This window comes from Lepidothrix coronata, unplaced genomic scaffold (genome assembly GCF_001604755.1).
Source record: "Lepidothrix coronata isolate B3197 unplaced genomic scaffold, Lepidothrix_coronata-1.0 Scaffold95, whole genome shotgun sequence".
Taxonomy (NCBI): domain Eukaryota; kingdom Metazoa; phylum Chordata; class Aves; order Passeriformes; family Pipridae; genus Lepidothrix; species Lepidothrix coronata.
Window position 1 is genome coordinate 3,218,413 of NW_016690275.1, and position 24,221 is coordinate 3,242,633.

At 38.6% G+C, this 24,221-nt stretch overlaps 1 protein-coding gene across 12 annotated transcripts in view; it reads left to right on the top strand.

Moving 5' to 3' along the window:
* Nucleotides 1–24,221, top strand: part of FAM19A2 (family with sequence similarity 19 member A2, C-C motif chemokine like) — a 181,064-nt gene that overhangs the window by 127,007 nt on the left and 29,836 nt on the right. The gene's annotated exons all lie outside the window — the stretch shown is intronic.

The following is a 24,221-nucleotide window of genomic DNA, read 5'->3' on the forward strand; positions in this document are numbered from 1 at the left end:
TAACACTGGACCAGGAACTGTGGTAGCTTGTGACAGTGTGAGATTTCTTTCCTCTTGGTCATTCCAACCCTTAATATGTATACACACCAGCATAAGCTGTAATGGTTTATAGAAGCTTGTAAAAAGGTCTCTTTTGTGTGTGTGTGTTTCTGTAAATCCTATGCAAGGAGTGAGCTCTCTAGATTCACATACTAATGTCTTCTTACAGGCTGATATAACTTGAAATGTAATCTGCAGTATAATATGATTTTGAACTCCATTTCTCATCATCATATACTGTCTGTTCATCCGCTTATAAAAGATCAGAATAAACTCTTAACAACTTGGATAAAGTAAGAATGGAACATGAACAGTACCAAGACCTAAGGAGTTAAATCCAGGAAAAGGATTCCAAAAACACCAGTCAGTTAATTCTGTGTGTTTGTGTACATTTTATAATGTTCACTCTGATTATAGGATTTCATGGGCAGGTATTTTTATATAGCAGGTATTTTCTGTTGTGTGAGGACATCTTTCTTCAAAATACCTCAATGATTAAGGATTTCAGGTTGCAGAGACACTGTCTGCAAAGTCTTGGCAAGTTGTAATTTGGCTGCAGACAAAACAGATTCTGATGTGGTCCTGCAGGCCACCAAAGATGGACATCATGCCAGATAACAACTGTGCTGACACCCTTTGCTCAGCCTTTGTTCCCCCTCCAAACTGGAATATGGATTTGTGCTGTGGCTTCCCGGTTTAGTTGCCTATTGGAAAAGAGCCAAGATATCCTAGCCTGGATTTAGAATTCTTTGTCTTTGATTATCTTTCTTTAAAAATCAAAAAGCCCATATACAGACCATTTTGGTTTCATACACAAGGACTGGTCAAGCTGTGTTTGCTTCAATTGAATTCAAACTTTTCCAAAGTATGCTTGTGACTCTTTTTGAAAATCTGATGAGTAAAACCTATCACCAAGTATTTCACAGAAACAAATTATGATCCTAAGGACAATTTGAGGAATTAGTGCTTCATAATTGAGAATAAAATGATCCACCACCAATTTTAGCTTTTCTGTGCAAGGGAAACCCCAGCAGAACTACACTATTAATTATCTGGACAGTATTTAGCATTTAAGCCTCAGCCTTAGAACAGAAATAACTTAAGAAATATTTAACTTAATCTTTTTGGATAAAAAAATAAATATGTGCTTGAGCCCCTCCGCAAAATCAGATTATTAGCTGTAGAGACTTCTTACATTCCTGCAAGTTAACAGAAAGCTTCTTTTTCTTTAATTTGTAATTTTTCATGCCTATAACAAAATATATGAATAAATCTTGAAGGGAAAAATAATAGTAAGAAGCATGACTTGAGTGTTTAATTTGGAAAAGCAGCTATTGAACATGTTTGGTTTCTTTTGGAAAGAAAAAATATTCAGATTTTTTGAGGATTTTTGTGGATTTAGTAAATCAGCTGTACTCACTGTATATGGGGTATTTTTTAAAAAGCACAAATCAGAGCTATGTGGCTCAAATACCATTGATTTCCAAAGATACTGGGAGTTTAACTTCCTGTCATGTCATAGAAAATCTTCCCCCCTACTCTCATGGCAGAAACAGAGCTAAGGTACATTCAAGGAGAACTTGACTGTGTTCACCAATATCCTCCGAATACTGAGAAATGTGTGAGTTTCATCAGCACTAATTATCCCTAGCATCATTAATCTTCATTTTTAGAAATCTTTACTAACATATTGACAAGACAAACCCAATGACTTTGAAGAAGCCCCTACAATTTCAAAAATCAATAATCTGCATTTTAAAAAAATCTTTACTTTCCGATAGACTTTCTCATATTATGCACTAGTTGCTCTAACTCGCAAACCCATCTCTTTTTCAGAAGGCAATTGTAAAAGAAAAGAAAAAGAAGAAAAATATAATCAGTGCGTGAGAAATGGTTTAATGAGCATTCTGCTCTCCAGGCAGACTTCAGGAAGAATATAAACAGATGACTCTGACAGGCTATCTCTAGGCTTGTTGCACTTATTTCAGGGATATGGCACAAATGAGAACTCCCAAGTCAGCAGAAAGTAAACCAGAGGCCGAGGCATGGCATGGGGAACCAGGCTCTGAGGTCCAGTTGAGCAACCCATCAGGGTTACAAACTAGGATTTCAGATTACATCTTTTCAGTGTGTTGTGGGTACCAAATCCATCCTTCTTTTTCTTGAGAAGTCAGATTTGAAGACACTTCTGCTTCCATTATCTAGGCTGATTGCTGAAGTTTCATCATTCTGAACAGAAAGTCCAACAGCTAAAAAAGGTAAACACTTAGTGTTTAAAACAACACAAAGCTCACTTTTTTCTGCATAGAGACTTATGAGTTTTCCTGCATAATTCCTGGCTGTGCACATCCTTACATTCTGTTTATCCTATCTTCTGTAAAAAACCCTCAATAAATCTGCTTTTTCTTTCTCGTTTTGCTGAGGACCCTGATACGAGGTGATGAGTGTCTCAGTCAAGCACACGCACACATGAGTCAGCTCTCAGTACCAGATCAATTTGTGCTGCAGTAGCTACGTATGAGAAGAGAGGTATATCAATCTCCAAAAGGATGTTGTCAAGATTATGAGTCTAAAAACTGATAAAGACTGATCCTGATCCTCCTACTCATTGCTAGCCCTTGGAAAACAAACCTGTGCAAACATACAGTGTGTGCTGGCACATATGGCAGGCAGGCATCAGTTCAGCATCACTTCCTGTTTGCTATTTCTGTCATAGGGAGCATGAATTGATTTGGTGACCATTGTATCACAGCCCTTGTTTAAGGCTTCAAGTGTTGGATCCTTTTGAGAAAGAAATATACTGATAGCCCATTACAAGCACTCTTTTGTAGACAAGAGCCTGCTGTGACACAATTTCTACCCTAAAACTAAAAACTTTTTCAAAATTTATGTTTCTGTGACTTTTTGATTACTAAGTTTTTTGTACGGATAATACAATAAAATATCCTAACTAAATTAAGAGTTAGTTTGAATCTAAGCATAGTTTAATATTTCTCAAAATACAAACCAATACATTTTATATTAATTTTACATCCTTGGGGAAACAAAAGTTTAAAAAGTTTTTATTTAAAAATATAACTAATCATGAATGCTTACATGCCAGAAGGAACTTGTTATGAAATCAGAAAACACTCCAGGTAGATAAATAAAGTAATTGAGTATTTTTGGACTTAATAGATAAAAAGTCATGATAATTTATTTTCATTTAAAAAAAAGTCACTCAGAAGCTGAACTTATTCATCTGACGCCTATCATATGGTTAAAATAAGCTAAACCATCGTTGACTGCTCCTACTTGTCTGCGAATTTGCACTAAATTAGAAGTCTGAGGGAATGTCTTTTTATTTGCAAGGAGATCATGAATCTTGGTTTCTCCTTGCAGAGGAGTAGCTGTTCTGAAACCCAGCTGAGCTGCAACCGAAGCCACTTACCAGTGGGCGGCTCCAGTGATCTGACTGCTGCCCTGCTTGACTCCCTGCACACACCATACTCACACAGATAGACAAGGTTTCGTTACCTCCTCAAGCCTAGGATTCCCTGGGTATCTTATTCTCTTTGGATATCTCAGAATTTTAGATTGCTCTGGAAGGGCTTTTAAGCCTTATGCCAGATTTGTCATGTTTTCAGAAAAATGAACTGAAAGGTGGCAAGCCTTGAACAAGTCTCCATACAGTCTAACATATGTCCCTCTGTGTGTATCTTTGAGAATGTAACTTTTTAGGGGAAGAAATCTCATAGTAGCGAACAAATTTAATAAAATGTGATATCATAGTTCAGTGTGGGCAGTAGTACACCTGGTTCTGGGGGGCAACTGGAAGCCCTCACAAACAGATGGGATGGTGCAAGTTTGTTCTTTTGGCTTCTGCCATTCAGCAGGGCTCTCTTAGCAAGTGCAGTAATGCTAACATTGCACTGAATCAGCATGTGACAGGCTCTGCCTGACCCCTGGGCTTTTTTTTTTTTACTGATTTGTACCGTAGAGAGAGACTATAGCACTTTCCTAAAAGGTATGTGTATGTGGTCCCTCAATGCCCTCATGTCTGTTTTATGCACAAGGGGTGAAATTCATTAGTGATAAGAACAGCTGTTTACATGGTTTATTAGGTCATTTATGTAATATTTGCAGTAACCTCGTATTTGTGGTTCTTTTGTATCACTAGGACAGTGCAAGGGACTTGAGGCATGTTGGTGAATCTTGTGCAATGCTTTCCAAACCCTTAGTGTTGTGAATCATGCCTTAAAGATTGTAATAGATTTTGTCCTAGTGAAACTTTCTCCTTACAGTTATTGACTGACTGATATTCATCTAGTCACTTATTTGTAACTATTTGCTCTACATATAGTTACATGTTCAGATGTCAGCATATAAAGCCCACTACTGGCTTGCAGTCCCTGGACTTCCAGAACAAAACTTTATTATCAAAATTACTGTATATTATGGATGTGAGTAAATGTACCTTGAAGTTTACTAAAGACTTCACTTTTCTAAGTGGACATGCTTCTGAACACTGATGGTTAATTCTGCTTATTTCTCCTCCTCATTTGCTGTTTGCTGTATGTTTAAATCTGAAGCAGTAGTGCAGAAGATATTGTTCTTCTTGTGGAGACTGCCTGCTCTAGACCCCATGAAACTATCTTGAGTGGTTTGGGAGAAAGCCTCCAGAGCTGAGATGACTGTTGAAGAGACAAAGAATAGGCTTTTGAGGTGAAAGAAAGGGGCTTAAGGAGTCAGATGTGACTGCGTTGAGGGGTTCTGCTCTGAGGGCAGACTAGGAAGGGGGAATCCATCCCAGCAGGGGAAGATTTCTTTATAAGTGCTTTTATTTCTATTCATCTTTACTCAGCATCACTGATTTTCCTCTGTTTCAAAATATCTTTGTGTTTAGTTATTAATAATGACTTGAATTATTAGTCCTGCTGAGGTTTTAGGATACTCTATAAGAAAAGGTCCACCACAGACCTCTGACTGACATTGGTCTCATTGCATTTTGTATGAAAGATCATACCAAAGGTTCTTGAGCATTATATTAACTGGAACATTGCAGAATATATGCAGCTGGTTGTCCTACTAGGAGTCACACTGGAGGTTGCAGTCATTCAGAAGGCCTGTATCAGCCCCTTATTCTGGTGTCTTGTTATTGCATTAAGACTGTGCAAGTTCCTGGCAAAAATGCTCTGAAGCTTGAGTAAATACCTACAACGTACTGCAGTGAAATATTGTGTCTAGTTTACTTTATTCAGGAATATTAGGGAATTGCCTATAACTGAGATCTATATTCACAGCATTTTCAGACTCAGTGTCTGGATAAGAATAGCCCTAACTGTTACATGGGAGACCTCTGAAGTATTCAGATCTTTGTTTTCCTGTAGAAGTTCCTTCATCATGAAGTTATAGGGGTTTAGTATGAATGTACATTTTTTCTTTCTGTTGAGGATTTGACAGTGTGTAGAAGAACACATTCGTAATGCAGAAATAGAGCGTGTTTGTATTCAATTTTAAAAACAGTAAGTAACTTCAGTGCACAGAACAGAAATTAGATATGTCCAGCTAAGTAACCACTAAATAGCCATGTGCTCCCTCTTATTCTTTCTTCCTGAATGAGCCTGATTGAAGGTAATGTCATTCTTTGGGGACATATGATAATTGGTTTGAACTCCTTCGAGCTAAAAAGGGCACCAAATGCAGATCTCCACTTCCATGATATAGGCCCTAATATAAAGGGTAAGTGGATACAGTACTGTTTTTCCCTCAGTTCACACTTTTTTGAAGTACTTCTACTACAGCATTTGGTGAGGGATCTGACCTTGTGGGTAAATTGTGTATGTTTAACACGCACCTTCTGGTTGTGTGGACCTGTCAAAGGATATAGGAATTGTTCTGCATATTACCAGGTTCTTTATTGGAATTAGAAGAAAAATACCTAAGATTTAAATGAGGGAATTTGAAAGCATGCAGAGATGTGTGTGGATGCCTTAGGAGCTACCAGGTGAAGCTGGAAGATGTCAATAGGGTCTGTAAAAATATTAGATGGAGACATCCACCCATCTATTGTTAATCTGTCAGTCCTGTTTCATCAAACCCTTTTGTCATATTTGCTGTCTCAAAAAATGGACAATCTTATCTCTTGTGGAAGTTTTGCCCAGAGATAAATTCTTTTAAATGAGAATGCTTTGTGTGCAACTTTCGCTAACTTAATTCTAAATGTAATTAATGTTTAAATATAGAAACAAAGGAAGATAATAGTTATTTTAGCAGACATGGGGAAGAAAGATATTAGATGTTCTTATCTAGCTTGGGCATTATTTGAAAGTTTCAGTCGTATCAGGATCTGAACCCAATCCCAGTATTGCCATTTGCTTGAAGATAAAATTGAACAGTCAGTCAAACACTTTCATATCAGTATCTGCCACTGCAATCTAAAATGTTAATACCATATCTGTTAGAATTCAGCAGATAATATTCCTTGGCCTTCTGCCAAGGTAAAGAGGAAAAAATTTTCTCCGATTGCCAAATGCCAGTAGTTCTGGTGGTTCACTGGAACATGGGTGCAGAAATCATCACAATAGCAGAGTTACTCCTATCTCTTCTCTGTGCTACCAGCTTATAGTGGTTTTCTGTGGCTGGGTTTTGGTAGTGGGGTGGGGGAGGAGGCTACATGTGTAGCTTCTGTTAGAAGGTGCTAGAATCTTCCCCTGTCCCGTGGAGCCAATGCCAGCTGGCTCCAGGACGGACTTGTGCCACTGGCCAAGGCTGAGCCAATTAGGAGTGATAGTAAAGCCTCTGTGATAACATATTTAAGAAAAGAAGACTGTTGCACAGATGGAATTCCAGCCAGGGAAGAGCGGACTGAGAGCATGGGAACAACAGCGTAGACACCAAGATCTGTGCAGAAGGAGGGGCAGGAGGTGCTCCAGGCACTGGAGCTGAGGCCCCTGCAGCCCATAGTGCAGCCCATGGTGGAGCAGCTGTCCCTCTGCAGCCCATGGAGGACCATCAGGGTGCAGAGACCCACCTGTAGCCCATGGAGGAGCCCATGCTGGAGCAGGTGGATGCATGAAGGAGGTTGTGACCCCGTGGGAGGCTCAGGATGGAGCAGGGTCCTACTGGAGGTCTGCAGCCTGTGGAGAGGGAAACCTATGCTGAAGCAGGCTTTTCCCGGGTAGGACTTGTGGCGCCTACAGGGGACCCATGTTGGTACAGCTCATTCATGAAGGACTGCACCCCATGGACGAGTGACCCATGGGACAGCAGTTTGAGAGGAACTGCTGCCCGAGGGATGGACTCACACTGGAGAGGTCCATCAAGGACTGTCTCCTGTGGGAGGGACCCCACGGGAGCAGGGGAAGGACTCCCCTGAGCAGTGGCAGAAACAACTGACTGTAACCCCCATTGCCCATCCCCCTGCACTGTTGGGGGGGAAGGAGGGAGAACATGGAAGGAAGGTGAGGGGAAGGTGTTTTAAAGGTTATTTTACTTCTCCCTCTTTTGCTCTGACCCTGTTAGTAATAAATTCAATTAATATCCCCACTTTGAGTCTGTTTTGCCTGTGATGGTGATCAGTAAGTGACCTCTCCTGGCTCTTAACTCATGAATCCTTCGTTGTCTCTCCTCTGTCCAGTGGCAGAGGGGAGTGAGGGAGTGGCTTTTGTGGGTACCTGGCATCCAGCCATCACAGCAAATGGCTACCTTCATTTCTGCCCCCATTTCCACCATCATCTTGGCTGTGAAACTTGTCTGTCCTTGAAGCAGCAATGGAGAGAGAAGCTGGAGAGTTGCAATGAGATATCATACATTTTCTTTTATACTGATCACTTAAAAGTATTTCTGTTCATATTTGGCAAGTAGTGCTGTTTCTGGATGTTTTTCCAAGAAAAGGAAAAGGACAGTTCTGTATTTTGGGCCTGGTATTGTAATCCCAATGTCAAATTTTTATTAACTTTCCATGAGTGATTACCCAGGATCCTTTTCTTAAATACATTTAGATTTTGTGTTGCAGTAGAAAGAAGATGACTGCACAGAAGATTATATTCTTGTAGAAATTACATAGTTGATTTTACAGTTTGAAATGCCAAATTTCTTAATATTTTCCATCCTTTCATTTGTAGTAATGTTATCTTCCTTTGGATAACTGTCCCACCAATCATCAGCTAATTTCTGTTCTGGAAGATTAAGCTTTCCTCTTCTTTTGTGTTAAGAAAATATTGTAAGATGTTCTGATAGTATGCTTATCCTTCTGTTACTTGTTCCTATCATTAGTAAATGTTGACATTTCCCTAATACTAGAATCAGATCTACTTTTCCATTTTTATATTCTTGATTTCAAATTAGTCCTGTAGATTTGTTATGTGTACTAAGTCATTCATTCTGCTAGATTCCTTAATATAGCTAGGAAAAGAGAGTGCTTACATTTGCATGCCATTGTTTTGACTAAAACCTTTAAAACAGAATGAAATAAATTGTTAAATACTCCCTCCTCCATCCAATAGTCACCTTTTTTCAATTAGTTTTGCTTTAATAATACCCTCTCTTGTATCTGTTGATCAGAATTTCCCTTGTTTCAATGACTTTTTAAGTGCTCAATTAATGTAGCACAAAGTAATATATATTTTTGTTAGCATTTCTAGATTTAAAGATTATTTTTTGGACCTGAAGTTATATTTACCTAAATGGATATCATGTCATAGAGAATGTCTTAAATAAATTTTTCCTTGGAGTAGAAAAGGAAACGAATGGATGTTAGATGCAGCTGTGATCAGGAAGGAAAAGAATGACTGTTTAGTGACTTGGAGACTCCTATCATACACCATGGAGCAGGATGCTATGCCACAGCAGGAAATTGCAGCTGCCTGTGCCTACTTCCCAGAACTTTCCCCTTTGCTGGAAACATTTTTACTCATAGACTATATTGGTTACACTGTCTTTGAAGAAGTAAATATCGGATGAGTTTACACAAATAAACCTTTTGAGGAAATTTCATTCTCTGTCTCTTTATATAAATACTTAATGCTGATAACAAAAGTCTACTGAATTACTCTGAAAATGTGAATCTTTCTGTGCAGGAAAGCTCTGATGTACCTTATGGTTGAAGGTTCCAGCCTTGGAATTTGACATGAATTGTAGAAGAGCTATATCTGGGTATTCTTATGGCTTTGGCGCTGATGGTATATTGTACAGTTATGACTAGTATGAATTTTATGTTCAAGACCATGAAATCAGCTTTCTGTGGTGGAGAGACCAAGCAGATTTTTCTCCACTATTATAACAACTTCATTTTTTCCTGTCCTTTTCCTTGGAGAATTGATCATAAAATTTTAATAGCATCTGGGACTATCAAACAAAAATATAATTGAAATGAAAATCTGAATAGTTTACATTTTCCTTTACGTTATGGTTTCTCCAGATTCAACATTTTAAGATCATGTCATTTTTATAGGTCAGATATAATGGGTCAATATCACATTATAATTACAGTCTGATTCTTAACAGTATCTGTGTGGAACTAGATGATCTTTAAGGTCCCTTACAACCCAAACCATTCAATCCAGATGTGTAAAATTAATATAATGGCATGATTAGGACCAATTCCATCTTCAAAGTCTAGATCTGGTTTCATGTAGGGATGACATATATCCTAGTGTCAGTCTTAAAGTTTTTTGCACTGTCTTTTGGGCTTTCCAACATACATCCCATACATCCAACATACATTCCATATGTGCACCGATAACTGTCCCATATGTTTGCAGGTATCTACTGCACACCTCCATAATCTGACTCAGGGGTATTTCACATATTCGGGTTGTGTGTTTTGTGCCTGAAAAAGCACATCCCATATGGAGGTTATTTCTATAACATTCAGGGCATATATTAATCTAACTTTCATCTGCGTTAATTTTCTGCTGACGACGTCTAAAGACTGTACCCTTCTCTCTTGACACTCTTCACTGAATTTACTCTACAGCAGTGTTAATTAATTGCTAGTACAATGTTATATTCTAGAACAGTTGTTCTTTAGTCATACAGGTGCCAAGAAAATGTTCAGAAACAGTCAACTTATTCTGGGGAAGAACAGTAGAAAAATACTTTCTTTGTTTTCCTTCTGAACACAAAATTTTAGTTCTGTTCTTTTGGGAGGGGCTGAGGGAATTTACCATTTTAAGGCTCACTGGGGCAGTCTTTCATTGCAGTAGAGATTTAGAATCATTGAATCAGAGAATTATTTAGGTTGGAAAAGACCTTTAAGATCATCAAGTCCAACTTAAAAGACTCAATGTAAATTTGTAAACGGTTCTCATAGTTTTAGAAGATAAGAGAGTTGATCTAAGCTGCACAAACCAACGGCTCCAAAGCAACAAAGTCAGAGTCTTTGTGCATGCATATGTGCACAGAGGTATGACAGACCTGAATGAAAGAAGAAAATGCAAGGTCATCACTGTTAAATTAGCTTACATGGACCATTTTTGTGGGTTTTTTTTAAGTGTTTGTCATTTATTTATGGGAGTTTCAAAAAATACTAGGTGCTTTTCAAACCTAACTGAAAACTCGGGGAATTTTCCACAATATCCAGTTTTAGGCATCTCTCCTAAGTGCTCTGGAAAACCTTTCAGCTCATTCTTTTCAAAAGGTGGGAACTCAAACTTTCAGGGTAGGTATGAATACTTCCCTGAATTGATATAGCAAATAATTTACAACCTATTGGAAAACTTCTAGAACTCTTGGAAAGTCTCTTAGCTGGAGGACTTGGGTATTGTTGACTATGGATGTTGTTCTATCTGCCTAAGAACTCTTCTCCTGTATCAGAATCATAATGTGTGAATAAAATTGTAAAGGTTTTATTTTATTTCTAGTGTTCAAATGAAGTCTCATTTTGCAGTTCAGAAGCCAGTGAAATTTGGTCTATGACAGATTCATTTATATCTGCATATCATTCTGCAAATGTCACTCTGTTTATCTAAAACCTGGATTTTGCCTTTGTTCCATTTCTTCTTGTTGAGCTAACATACACAGAATCATAGAATGGCTGGGGTTGGAAGAGACCTCTGGACATCATCTAGTCCAATCTCCCTGCTAAAGCAGGTTCACCTATAGCAGGTTGCACAGAATCATGTCCAGGCAGGTTTTGAATATCTCCAGAGAAGGACACTCCACAGCCCTGCTGGGCAGCCTGTTCCAGTTACTGTCAGCCTCACAGTAAAGCAGGTTTTTGTCATATTCAGATGGAATTTTCTGTGTTTCAATTTCTGCTTGTTGTCCCTTGTCCTGTCTCTGGGCACCACTGGACAGAGTCTGGCCCCATTCTCTTGACACCTGCCCTGTATGCCATGTGTGCATGCAGAGAAATTCTGAAAGAATTCTTAAATTTGCAAAGGAATAATACTGAAATTTTGACCTTCCCTTTGGGAGTGTGAAAGTACTATTTCAGTGTGGCCAAGAAACATCCACTTCTCTACTCAGATGAGAGGAAAACTGTGGCATATGTACTGGAGTGTGGACGCTGGCTTTGGGGTTCAGATGATAGGAAGCAGGAAAATCATAAAAGAGCAGTCTGCTTTGTGCAGCTCTCTTTTACCAGACTGAGCAAGAATTCTGTCTGTAATGATGAGGAGGCTGAGGCAGGAGCTGCCAAGTCTGTCTTGTTCTTTTTTCCCCATAGATTTGTATAACTCTTGTACTCAAATTGTGCTCAAGCAAATGCAGTAGACTTGGAATTCTTTTTGCAAAGTACTTCTGGCTTCAATATCAAGTGCCCTTGAATGACTGAAGTATAAAGCTGAATGTGTGGGTTATTTTGGGTGAATGCAGAACTGCAGAAAGGATATGCATAAGAAAAAGTGTTCCATTAAGACCAGCACAAATCTTGGGTGCATTGTGCCATTGTATTTTTAGGTGCAAGTTATTAGAATTGCTTCAGCTGAGTCTGCGCTCCAGAACCATGTATGAGGGGAGAGCTGTCTGAGTGGCTGGGAAGGTCAGAATTGTTCTGGATCCAGAATTTGAACCCAAAACTATGTATGTGTCAGATGAGAGGGGAGCAAGGACGAAGTGGTTAAGCCTGTAATTCAATCTCAGTGACTAGAACCAATCACAGAAAAGGCTGAAACGATCATTAGATTCCTTCAGTGAGCTGGAAGACTAAGGAAAACCAAAGTTAAGTTTTAAAAATAAGACAGCAGAAAGTATTGTACCAAGGAAAAACAAAATGAAAATATTTCTGAGGTAAAATACTTATTTAAAACTTTGCTCAGTTTTGTTCTGTTATATAAATATGGTACCAGTAGAAAAAAAATAATTACTGGTGCTGAACTTTCATCTAAGATGCATTGGCATGTGTCAGATTAACTGTGGAAATTTTGTGAAATGGAACCCAGTAGGTGTGCCAACTGCTACACACCACAGAGTGGAAAGTAAATATATTTCCAGTGAGTGAATATTGAGAGAATAAGCATCTGGAAGAAATGGGAATTTTGGCTTCTTAATTGCCTCATTCACCCCAGAACATCTGCCAGAGATATTAAGAGCAGATATAACTATATCTGAGAGAAGATGTAAATTTAAATAAGGAAGGAGGAAAAGTAATTTTGTGCCATCTTGTTACACTGATGCACACTGTACATATGAAGGCTGGGTAAATATTTTTTTTCCTTCTAGTTTTGGTTAAAAATCATCTTAAGAGAATTAAAATACTGTTTCCATGCCCATGTTTATGTTTTAAGAACCTGGGGAAATCCAGAAAATCTCAGTTATGGTAAGGAAATAATCTTTTTTTTTTCCCTCATCAAAACAATACATAGTATACTAGAAAGCTGGGTTGCAGAAGTTATGCCCTGGAAACATCTGAAAAAAGAATTAACCTGTCATCCTACTTAGGCCACTTCTGTTTATAGTATAGTTTAGATGACCATCAGTCCTGGAAACTTCTCTTGACGGACCGAAGGAATGAAGGGCACTCAGGCCCTCTGCCTGACGTTAGGGACGAAGATGGGATTGGATAAAAACAGTTAAGAAGTGGGCAATTAGGAGGAACCCCCCGTCATGGATGGAGTGGGAGCTCCAGACAAAGTTTATTAGAGAAGCCCTCCCATTAAGTCACAAGGTGCAGAAAGCACCCCCTTACTTTCTAAACTCCTCAGAGAGGAGCCTAGGTGTGACTGGATCCAATTTTAGCCCCAGACTGTCAACAGTTTAAGTCTGAGGAATTACAGAGGTGTGATTGTACAGCTTTGTCCCACAGGATTAAGAATGGCAAATCAGATATAGTTATATAAAAACAGATATTTATTATGATAAATGAATAGGCAAAAAGATCTCAGTCAGAATTATTTACTACACCATATAGAAGCTAAGATTACTGATATAATATTGGGCACTATATCAAAGCAGTTTTATTAAAGCAATTATATTAACGCTAGCCAAAAAGAAAGAAACAATTATTAAGTAGAGGGTGATTTAACTCACCCATACCAAAGACCATGGGCAGATCTTTCACTCAGCCTTGAGGAGTAGCCTTGAGGGGTGCCCCTGCTCACAGGAGGAATCTCCACACACACTCCAAGAAAGGGGTGTGTTAGAAGAACCTACCATATGAAAATGGACTGGGCTTTTATAGTATTAAGTAACTGTCTGTCAGTCATTTGTCTATGGTACAGCCATGTTAGCTTATAATTTTTTGATAAGGATACCTTACCATATCTGCCCAATCTTTGCTTCACTATCGAGATGTTATCTTTAGGGTAATTTGAGTCAAAATGGTTTTAGCATAATTCAACGCCAAAACCAGCATAACACACCCTCTCTCAGTCCACCACTCCTAGCCTTGCAAATAGGGCATTGTTCGAGTTTCTTGATGACATTCCAAGGGCAGACCATCCTGCTACACCCCATTGCACAGTGCTCACTGGTCTTATGCCTTTCTTGACTTTTTAGTTTTTGCCCCGCTTCATTAGATGCATTTTCTGCAAAGCGATTTAAAGACAGAACATATTTCCCAGCCTTCTGTCACATCACTGTCATTAAGTTTTCTTTTGGTTTACCCTGAAAACAGCTTATATACAGGAAAATGACTGAAGAAAAGACTATATCCAGCAGAGAGGGGTTAAGTATATTCTACTTCACAAATCTGAAGTAAAATCTATGTGTTAGAGAAAAAGAAAGAATATTTAAACTGATATAAGTTTAAATTTTCTTTCAACCCCCCCCCCCAAAAAAAAACCCCCATAAGGAACACTGCATATCGTTGCTCGTAAAAATGCCATATTCTAGAAACAGCTGTTCTTTAGTTATAGAAGTACCCAAAAATGTACAGAATCAGTCAGCTATTTTTGGAAATAGCAAAGCACAAAAATATTTTAATTAGTTTGGACTAAGACCTCCATTAATAGATCATCAACATTTTCTGTTCATGTTAAAGGCATTTAGAATTTAAAGTTAGGTTGTTTTTTCTGAAAGTGAGAGCAAAACTAAATTAAAATAGTCTGACTGACGTATGGAAATAATACTTTTATTTTTGCAGTTCATGTGGTTTATATCATCACAGGTGACATTTAACCCTCATTATTTTTTCATCTTTCTGAAACAAACAAGCTAGTCTGTTGGGCACTATTGACAGTAAGTACTGAAAGTGCTTTTAAAAATAATGAATTTGCTGAAGCAAATATCTGTCTCAAGTCTAGTTCTTGTTTCTGTTTTCAAATATGAATTAGTCTAATGAACATTTTTAACCTGAATATACAATAAATCCTGTGAAGAGCTCCCATTTAAAACTGTTGCACTAAATGATGGTGTATGGGAAAAAAAAAAAGAAAAAATTCCCACTAATCAGACTGATCTTTGCTACCAGAAAAGCTCCCCCAAAAATTTATCATTGGAACAGATCTGTAGGAGTGATTATAAACTAATTTGCTTTTCTGCTGAGTGCTAGGAATACAACCATCTACACTTAAGCAGCATTATGACCCACACTAAAAATATAGGAAAATGCCAAATTATGGCTTATACTAATAGAGTCTTAGGAGAGGAGTGTTAAATTATAAAATATCACTCCATTTTTCATAACAATGGTCACTAGGGGGTAACAATTTCAATAGTTTTAAATAAAGTTTTAATTCTTATTTTTTTATTTATTTATTTAATGAAAAAATCAACTAGGTTCATGCATAGCAGATGTTAATAATTAAAGAGGAGATAGTGGTAAACATGAGATTTCTTTCTTACAGACAACCTGGAGAAAAATATGGAAACATTACTTTACAGCTATGGATGGGATTAAGGACTTCAGAGTATTTCTATTTATTATTTCTATTTCCCTTTATTAAAAACAGCATCCTGCAGTCCTCTGAAGAATCCTAAGGGTTCTCCTTCAAGAAGAACAAGGGCTGGTTTGATGAAAACAATCCCAAATCTTAATTCGCGAAGCCTAGCCATGATTATTGATACAGTGAGGAAATAAGTCATTATGTATTTTAAATCCAGGATGTCTGTCTGAGTCCTCTAAGTTTCTCTTCTTGTTTTGTTTTTTCTTTGAAGGAGAAATTCACTGTTTAAAGAGAACTTGAAAATCGGTCTTGATATGTTACTAACATGAATAATAAAATTTTAAAAGCTCCTGAAAGAAAAGCTAGGCAAATATGTTTCTCAAATGTCCTTCTGCTTCTTCCCCTGACTTAAGTGTTGTATTTGGACCTGCAAGTGACTCCTCTGCAGGGTCCTGGCAAATGTCTGAGATCTTAAAAGTCAGCTTTCCAGAGGAGGACAAATCAGTGGATATATTTTAGCTTGGTTTAGTTGTACATTTATATTGTCATTCTTAGAACAGACATGGTCATCCAGAGCACTGACCTCTGTTAGGTCTGTTTCAGTATTGTCCTAAATGTCAGATTCCAATGAGGGCAGTCTCTGAGATGAAATGGCTAATTGAGGACCAAATCATGTCTCTCCTGATGTAGCCCTTCCCTTAAGGAGGGATCTTGCACACTTAAAATTCAGGTAATACCTTCTGGTGGTGCTTCTTTCTCTAGCTGCATTGATTATACAGGGTTGTTCAGATTAGATTAGTCACTGTAGGCATCCAGTGTATGGTGACATGTGTCTTTGCTTTTGTAGAGAACAGTGGAAACCCCACTTTTATTATTGTTATAATAATACAGTAAATGATATATTAATATTCAGAAAGTAAATAAAGATGTCAAGATGCATTGTTGTGTTGGATCCTTCTACTTAGAGATACTTTCTTCTATGTCCTTGATTGTATATGTATGTATGTAGGTGTGCCTATGTAAAGTTCTTGAAGAAAAATAAGCAGGGACAAAACTCCAGCAAGTGTCTCCAGTTTGCAGGTTGAGACACTGCAGTGCACTGCTTTTGGGGTTCAGAACCATGCATGAACTGCTGAAATTTGGTTTCTGTTCGTTCAGCTGACAACGTATTCATGTAATGTGCGTGTTGCTGGGCTCTAGAAACAAATGTATGAGAAGGCAAATGTGGATGAACATGCGACTCCCTTGGAGAGCTGGGACAGAGGATCAGAAATAATCAAATAACATCTGTGTTATGCAGCATATTTGTTATAGTAAAAATCCAAGTGAAGAGCAATCACAAACCACAAATATCAGTGGTTATGTGTGAAAGAAAAGGAAATTCATAGTACCCATATTTATTTTTCTATTGTGTGTCTAGGTCCTTAGAAATTATAGGTGCCCAGTCAACATAGAAGTCCTAGACTATGCAACATTTTTATGTAAAGAATTGGGTGTTAACTTCTCACTGAATTTGGGAAAGGGTGGTTCACTCTGCTGCATCTTCAGTTTCTGATTTTCTCATCCTTTTATTTTGTTTTACAATAATCCAGTAACTACAGTTGCACCTGAAGGATATGTACTAGCAGTATTCTGAAGATTTCTCTGACTTGTGAGCCCTATAAAGATAAAACTCCTGCTAAATTTGTGTATGTGATCAGACAAGGTGTCTCACGAATGGCATTTTGTCAAATCCTATGGCTTATCCACTTGCTGTTCAGCTTTTAAAGTTGTGAATTGAAGGGGAAGGCAATTTTTTTTCTGTTTTTGTGACAGTCTTTCACACACTAAAGAAGATTATGCTTGACTCCCTTCACAACATATCAGTGCTGTGGACCTGTACAGTTATTTAATGTTCATCTATTTTTCTGGCATGTATTTTAAAATTAAAGTAGTAAAAATATTTGTCATGAGGCAGTGTAGATATTCCTAAGGAATTGTGGGTAATTGGTTATTTCTGCATAACAGTTTCATCTAACCTTAGAAAGAGGCATAGCCCTATGGATATTTGTAAATGGTCTGCTGTCATTTTTGACATATTGTTAGGCACTGGCAGACAAATACAACACACTACTATATATTGTATATAGCATTCAGCTTCACACCTGGGACTTTGAAAAAGTCCAAATAGCCCACAGATAACAACTACTACCCAATCTGCTGGTCTCTCTGTTATTTAACTAAAAATCACTCTTTAGTGCAGTCTGAGGGCTGAGGTTTTGAGGTTCTAATGTTGACCTCTGAGAGGAAAATTCTACATTAAACTAGCAAAAAGATGAAAGAATATGCAGTCATAAAAATGTATACAGCCAGTATGTGGATGCTATGATTTTATGTGCAGGTGGTCATTTGTCTTTTATATTTAGTCTTCCTTGCAAGTTCCTTTTAGCAATAGTTGCATTAAAATTCAACTATTAAATTTATTTATTGTTTTTTAAATTTTCATTTCTCCCTGAGGGCCTACCACTCTCCTTCCCCCTTGCTCCATCTTTTCAAGTGGTTAGAAAGATGTGAGAACTGTGGATACCTCTTCAGAATCTCCCTTTGGCATGACCAATCTTTGGCACTGACATAACATCTTGGACGGTGCCTCATTCCTGGTGTCTGCAGAAGCATTGCTCTGGCTCTTGTGGGAGAATGATGAATCTGGGTGTTGGGTAACATGGCAGAGGAGGAGCTGTGGGAGCTGGACCTGTTTGGTAGCTTGCCTTGAGCAGTGGCTCCTTCACCAGCCCTTTCAGCAGCAACAGCACGGCACCATAGCCTTACCTCTGTTCCGTGGCAGAAGGCACAGTTACTTGGCTGGTTTGTGAGTCTCACGTCCAGTGCAGGAGGCTTGACCTCTCCGGGGTAATGGAAAGTTAGTTTACTAATAATTTGCTTGTATTTTGCTTCAGATGTACTTTTTATGATCTCAGAACACTCATATCCAAGAGCTGCCCAGCAAGCTCTGCTGTGCTCTATACTTGTGTCTCAGCAGTGGTATAGATACACAAGGTGCCTGGCATATTGCATGGATAGGCAGTAAGGGAAAGGGATCCTGAGCTGGCCTGGCATGGCCTCTTCCCTGTGCGCAATGTTTGAACTTCCACAGAGATACAGGATTAAGATAACAACCATAAAGCCGTGTCTCCATTCTCTGAAAAAGTCCCTGAATAATTATGAATTCCAACACCCCCTCCATATCTTTGTTTTGAATAGATTTTTCTTGAAGACGTGAATTGTTTCAGATGCTTTTGTTACCTGACAGTTTTTACAAAGCATGCTTCTGGAGTTCTGGGAACTGTGACATTTTTGCACCTTCTGACTTTGGATAGCAATGAGGGTGGGTATATATGTTTCCTATCAACAGCTTCTACTGACAAGAGTTCCTTCAGAAACAAATACCAGGAAGTCTGCTAAGAGCATCTTAAAAGATGCTTTTTCAGCAAGAAGAGATATCTGAAAGTATTATCTACTGGGAATCCTTGAGCAAAAATATTCTTGATTGCACTGCTCTGAATGGCTTTCTTGGTAGTTTCTCCTCTTTTACTTGGCTTGTTGAAATGTGCTTTCTTTTCCTCTGTCTTGAAGAATAGCCAGCCTCTTTCCAGGCCATCCATAGACTGTCCAGATCCTTAATGATTCATCATGCCCATGGCTTAGAGACTTGCTATTTATATGGAATCAATAATGTAGAGGGAAGGTTGTAGCAGGGGAGATCACTCCAAAAGAGGGCATTTCACAGTACTAGACATGTGCCTTGTTAGCAGTTTTTTCTAAAGGCCTGAGTTAAGTTCCCCTCCTGACTCTGCACTTCAGAGAGCTTGCCTGGGGCTCTACAGAAGCAAGCTAAAACTTAAAATTAAGATCTTTCTTTCAGACAGTGAACTGTGTGCTGAGACATCCTATGGATTTCTTTTAACACATGTGGCAGTCTGACAGACTGTGGGGAAGTCCTAGAAGGCAGAGGTGTAAAAAGGAACAAGAAAAAAAACCCAGTTACGTAGTTTTCAGGAAGGTGAGTGTGCATATATGTGCCTGCGATTTGTGGGAGAAATATTTCAAGGTGTATTTGATAATTTGGTTTACCTGTCAGGTTAAGTAAAAATGCATTACAGAGCTGCAAATTGGAATGTGATGTATTGTAAAAATACATTACAAAATTAAAGAAAATTAGTACATTCTATTCAGTCTTGACAATAGATAAGATGAGGAAAAACAAAGCCAAAACAAACCTGAAATAAAAAAATATTGACACACCAACTAAAACTCTGTGTGTAAAATAGCAACGAGCCAACCAGCCGATGATCAAAGCAAGCAAGCAAGTGAGCAAAAATCTTACAGAGCTTTTAAAAGGTGGAATTTCAAAAATTAAATGCTTTTTATAGATTAGTTATGTTAAATTTCATCACATATTTATGTGATGAATGTATACACACATAAGAATGTTAAAAAGTATTTTCAGTATGTTATATTTCCATTTAAATATACTTTCTAGGTGAATGGGTGCACAGGTGTACATAAATGTCTTTCTGTACAGAATAGAGATAGAGAGTGACTCAGTATTCTGAATATTATCTTTGGAAAAACTTTGCCCAATGAGAATCTTGACATTGGCAGGATTTTCAGAACTCTAACTTGACCTCACTGACTGGTTTCAATCAGGTCACCACCTAAGTCCCACAGTGCTTCTAGAGCATGTATTCTAGATTTGATCTAGCATACAATTCTTCAATACAGATATTACACAAGTGATGTTCATATTCATCCTTAGAAAACTATCTTTGTGCTATATACTTTAAGGCTTTCCCTTAACTTCTTTATTTGGTAGAATTTATTAAAGATTTTCAAAATAAATTTGGGGAACTGTTGCTTTTCAAAGCTTGAAAAATCTTAGTATGGGGTGAATAAGGAGTGCTAAACATAATTTTTTAAAAAGTGAAATAACACATAAATACTTTGATAATGGAATTCATTGTGACATTTGAGTGCTTACATTTGAATTGACCATCTTATTAGTGAGATCTATGACCTACAAGAAAGATGGAGAAGGACTTTTTATAGGAGAATGTAGTGACAGGACAAGGGGGAGTGGTTTTGAACTGAAGAGAGTAGGTTTAGATTAGATATTAGGAAAAAATTCTTTACTGTGAGGGTGATAAGGAATTGGAACAGGTTGCCCAGAGAAGCTGTGGATGCCCCATTCCTGGAAGTGTTTAAGGCCAGATTGGATGGAGCTCTGAGCAATCTGGTCTAGTAAAAGGTGTCTTTAATTTTAGAAGCAAGATCACACATGAGACGTATGTTGCAATGGAAATATAGCGCAGGGACACAGCTGCACCCTTCTTCCGGAAAATTATGGTTGCCCTTGCCTGGGCTTCAGCTGTTGTCTCTGTATAGGCACCTAAAGTCCACTGAGGTGTTTGAGATATTTTCTAATAAGCATGAGAAGCCTGAAAGCAGGCAGTTCAAAAGCACTACTGAATTTACCTCCCCACCTTGTTATACTAATCCTATTTCATAGAGACTTCCATACACAGTACTTTTCTTAAGCTGCTACTTAGGGTGAGGGTGTTTTGCCAGAGGGTCAATCAAACATGAGGAGGTAGAAAAACCCTTTCTTTTCTTTTTTTGTCCCTGATACATCCCTGAGAACATGTTAATTTGTCATCTAGTACAATGTACCCCGGGACCATTTGGGTCAACTGTAAAGAAAAGAAAATCAATAATGAGTCATCTAAGGAACAGGGGAAATATATTCCCCATAACTGTGTAAACTACAGGCTTCTGAAGCCCTGAGACTGAGGAGGAATTGTGGGGGTATTGTATTCTGTCAAATGCTGAAGGTTGCTCTGAGACAAGTGCTACTGCTACTTACTGAGTCGAGGTATTTGGCAGAAGGCCCACAGAGAGCATATGAGAGAATAAAAAGTCTTTGTGCCAAATGTTCTTTTGAGTGCCTGAGAGCTGGATTGGTCTTTTTTCTCTGTGAAATCATATAATTAGTAATCTCAAGTCTCAGCCTGGTAATTTACAAAATGTCTGCACACTTTAATTTATCATTTGCTTAACATGTTTGATAACAACCTCAGAGATACTGGGGCTTTTGACTTCTTGTGATATTTATAAACTGCGCCTTGCCCTGGATGTTTCTCTACCAGCTCTACACAAGCTCCTCTTGTGGATCATGTCAGCCTGCAGCTGCTAGAGAAGAAATGTGGGAAATGTGTTGCTTGCAAAAAGAAAAGTGGCTTCATTTCTGTCCCATAAGGAAACACGCAGCTTTGCTGCTGTCATCATCATCTCATCCGCTCTGCTGCCCAATGAACGGGGTGGCTGCAGTGGAGTGGCTTCACTCTGGGCACTTGCAGTGAGAGGTGGGGAAAGACTCAGCAGGCAGCCTGCAGCCAGGGAGCCCAGCTCCTGCTGATGACTGGGTTAATGTGAAGAAGCCTCTTCTCTTCCAGTGAGTTGACATATAAAGAGCTGCAAAATCCTAAATGATCCCTGCTTGTGATCTTATCTCTGAAGTCTCTGGGGTTTTGTGAACCTAGAAATCATCTAATTTCAAAATTGAAAGCCAGACCTAGGGAGGGCTACACTCTAGGCTGAGGGGGGTCATGTGGAGAAGGAATTATCCTTCAAAAAATGAGTTGTGTTTTGAGTTCCTGTGTCTTTGGCTGAAAGTTTGGCATGAAGTAGTCATTTGTAGCCCTTGCCATAAAAAGGCTCTGACTTTCGTGAGAGAGAGGAGATAAGCTTATTTAACACTGGCTCACTCCTGCCAGAGGACTGATTGAATAATATCTCTTAGTAGAGATAGCTCAATCCTTCAGTCCATTTCAGTGTGTAGGTTTTGGTATGGCAATGTCTGAGGCTGGATCTCACAGGTTCATTAGTGAGCTTTTCTCAGGAGAATACTTACATTGTAGTTTTCCTTGATTTTTTCCAAAAGGGAAAATGTCTTCACACACAGATGGCTATAACTGATGACTGGCAGAAAAGCTGACGGATGAGACTTTTCTTTGGCACTGTGCAGAAGATTATACTTGGCAATGTGACTGTGACAATCCGTTCATTATCTCAGGTTTTAAAGGCTACCAGAGATGCTGTCTGCATAGTCTTGTCATATGAACTCTGTTCATCATCCTTCACCCAAGTGGACTAACTGGGTTAATTGCATGCTAGAGGAGCTGGGCTAACATCTGAAGAATAAACACTTACAACAATTATTCTTGTGATTTTAAAATGGTCCTCTCAGGATTGAAAACACCACAGTGAAGCCAAGAAGTCTGAGAGGAGCTGCAGTTAGCAACATTTTCTGTGTACATGTTGCCCACAGGTGGCACTGCAAAAATTCCAAACAGTCAGCTCTGATTTTTTTTAACAATTCATCTAAGAACCTATCTCAAGATGCAAGACATATCATGGTAAAAGAGAAATGAAAAGCAATGCTCTACTTCTAACCTAAACTGATTTTCTACTGCTGCAAGTAGAGCATAGTCTATCTGGACTTTTCAGTGCCCAAGGTGACCAAGTGACTTTTAATGACTATAGCTGAGTCTTGGAAACATGAATGCTGTAAATAAGACCTCAAAGACCTGACAATGAGGTGTGTTTGTAGGGGTTTCAGAAATATTTATATGGAAATATGATATGAAATATGATGAAGTTCCCTCTCAGTCACCTCCTTTCAAGGCTGAACAGGCCCAACTCTCTCAGCCTATCCTCCTAAGAGAGATGCTCCAATCCCTTAATTACGTTCTTAGCCCTCCCCTGGACCCACTCCAGGAGTTCCATGTCTCTCTTGTACTGAGGAGCCCAGAACTGGACTCAGCACTCCAGATGTGGCCTCACTAGGGCTGAGTAGAGGGACAGGATCACCTCCCTCAAACTTCTGGCAGTGTCTTCCTAATGCACCCTGGGATACCATTGGCATTCCTGGCCTCAGAGGCACACCACTGACTCATAGACAGCTTGTGTATATACAATGTATGTAAGTATCTGAAGGGAGGTTATCAAAAGGGTGGAGCCCCACTGTGGTCCCTTCAAACCTTACCCATCCTGTGATTTTGTGATTCTGTGATAGTGTAGAATAAGACAGCACAAAGTTGGCAGTTTTTTCCTGCTGATTCTATAGTACGACTCCATGTGTCATCTGAAAATAAAGCAACATGAGTGCCTTTGCTGACATGCACCACAACTGTGTCATGCCTCATTGTCACCACTGAGGACATAGGAATTACTGCTGTGTCTGTAATTGATTTTTCGGTTCACTGGCCAAACAGGGGAGAAACTGACCAAGCAAAGAGAAAAATACCAAATAAGTTTTTAAAAAATAGAAGAACACCTTTGTTTTTGATAATTTTCACAATTTTAAAAATCTCTTATTTTTTTTTCAAAACAATTAAAAATATGTAACAAAATAAAATTAAAAAAATATGTGGAAACAATTCTTTACCTGCCCTCTGTGTGAGAATACTTACTTTTAAGTTCAATGTGTAATCAAATCAAGGAAACAAAGAAAACACATAGTTAGAAGCATGATATAGATTTTTGGCCAAAGAGAGGCCATATTCAGAGTCTACAAAACAACACATTTATATTTTGCACTGTCCCACAATGATATCCACATTATTTGTTTGCCCCCTTGATTCTTACCTAGAGGCTCTCAATGGTGCCATTGCAAGCTGTGAGCACCATACATTCTAACCCTTCTGTTACATACAGTGCCACCCCTCTGCCTCTTCTGCCCTGCCTAAACCTCCTGAAGAGCCTGTAACCATCCAACAGGGCACTTCAGTCACAGGTCTCATCCCACCAGGTTTCAATTATGCCAGTGATGTGAAATCTCTGGAACTGGACCAAAGCTTTGAGTTCCTCTTGTTTGTTCCTCATGCTGTATGCATTGGT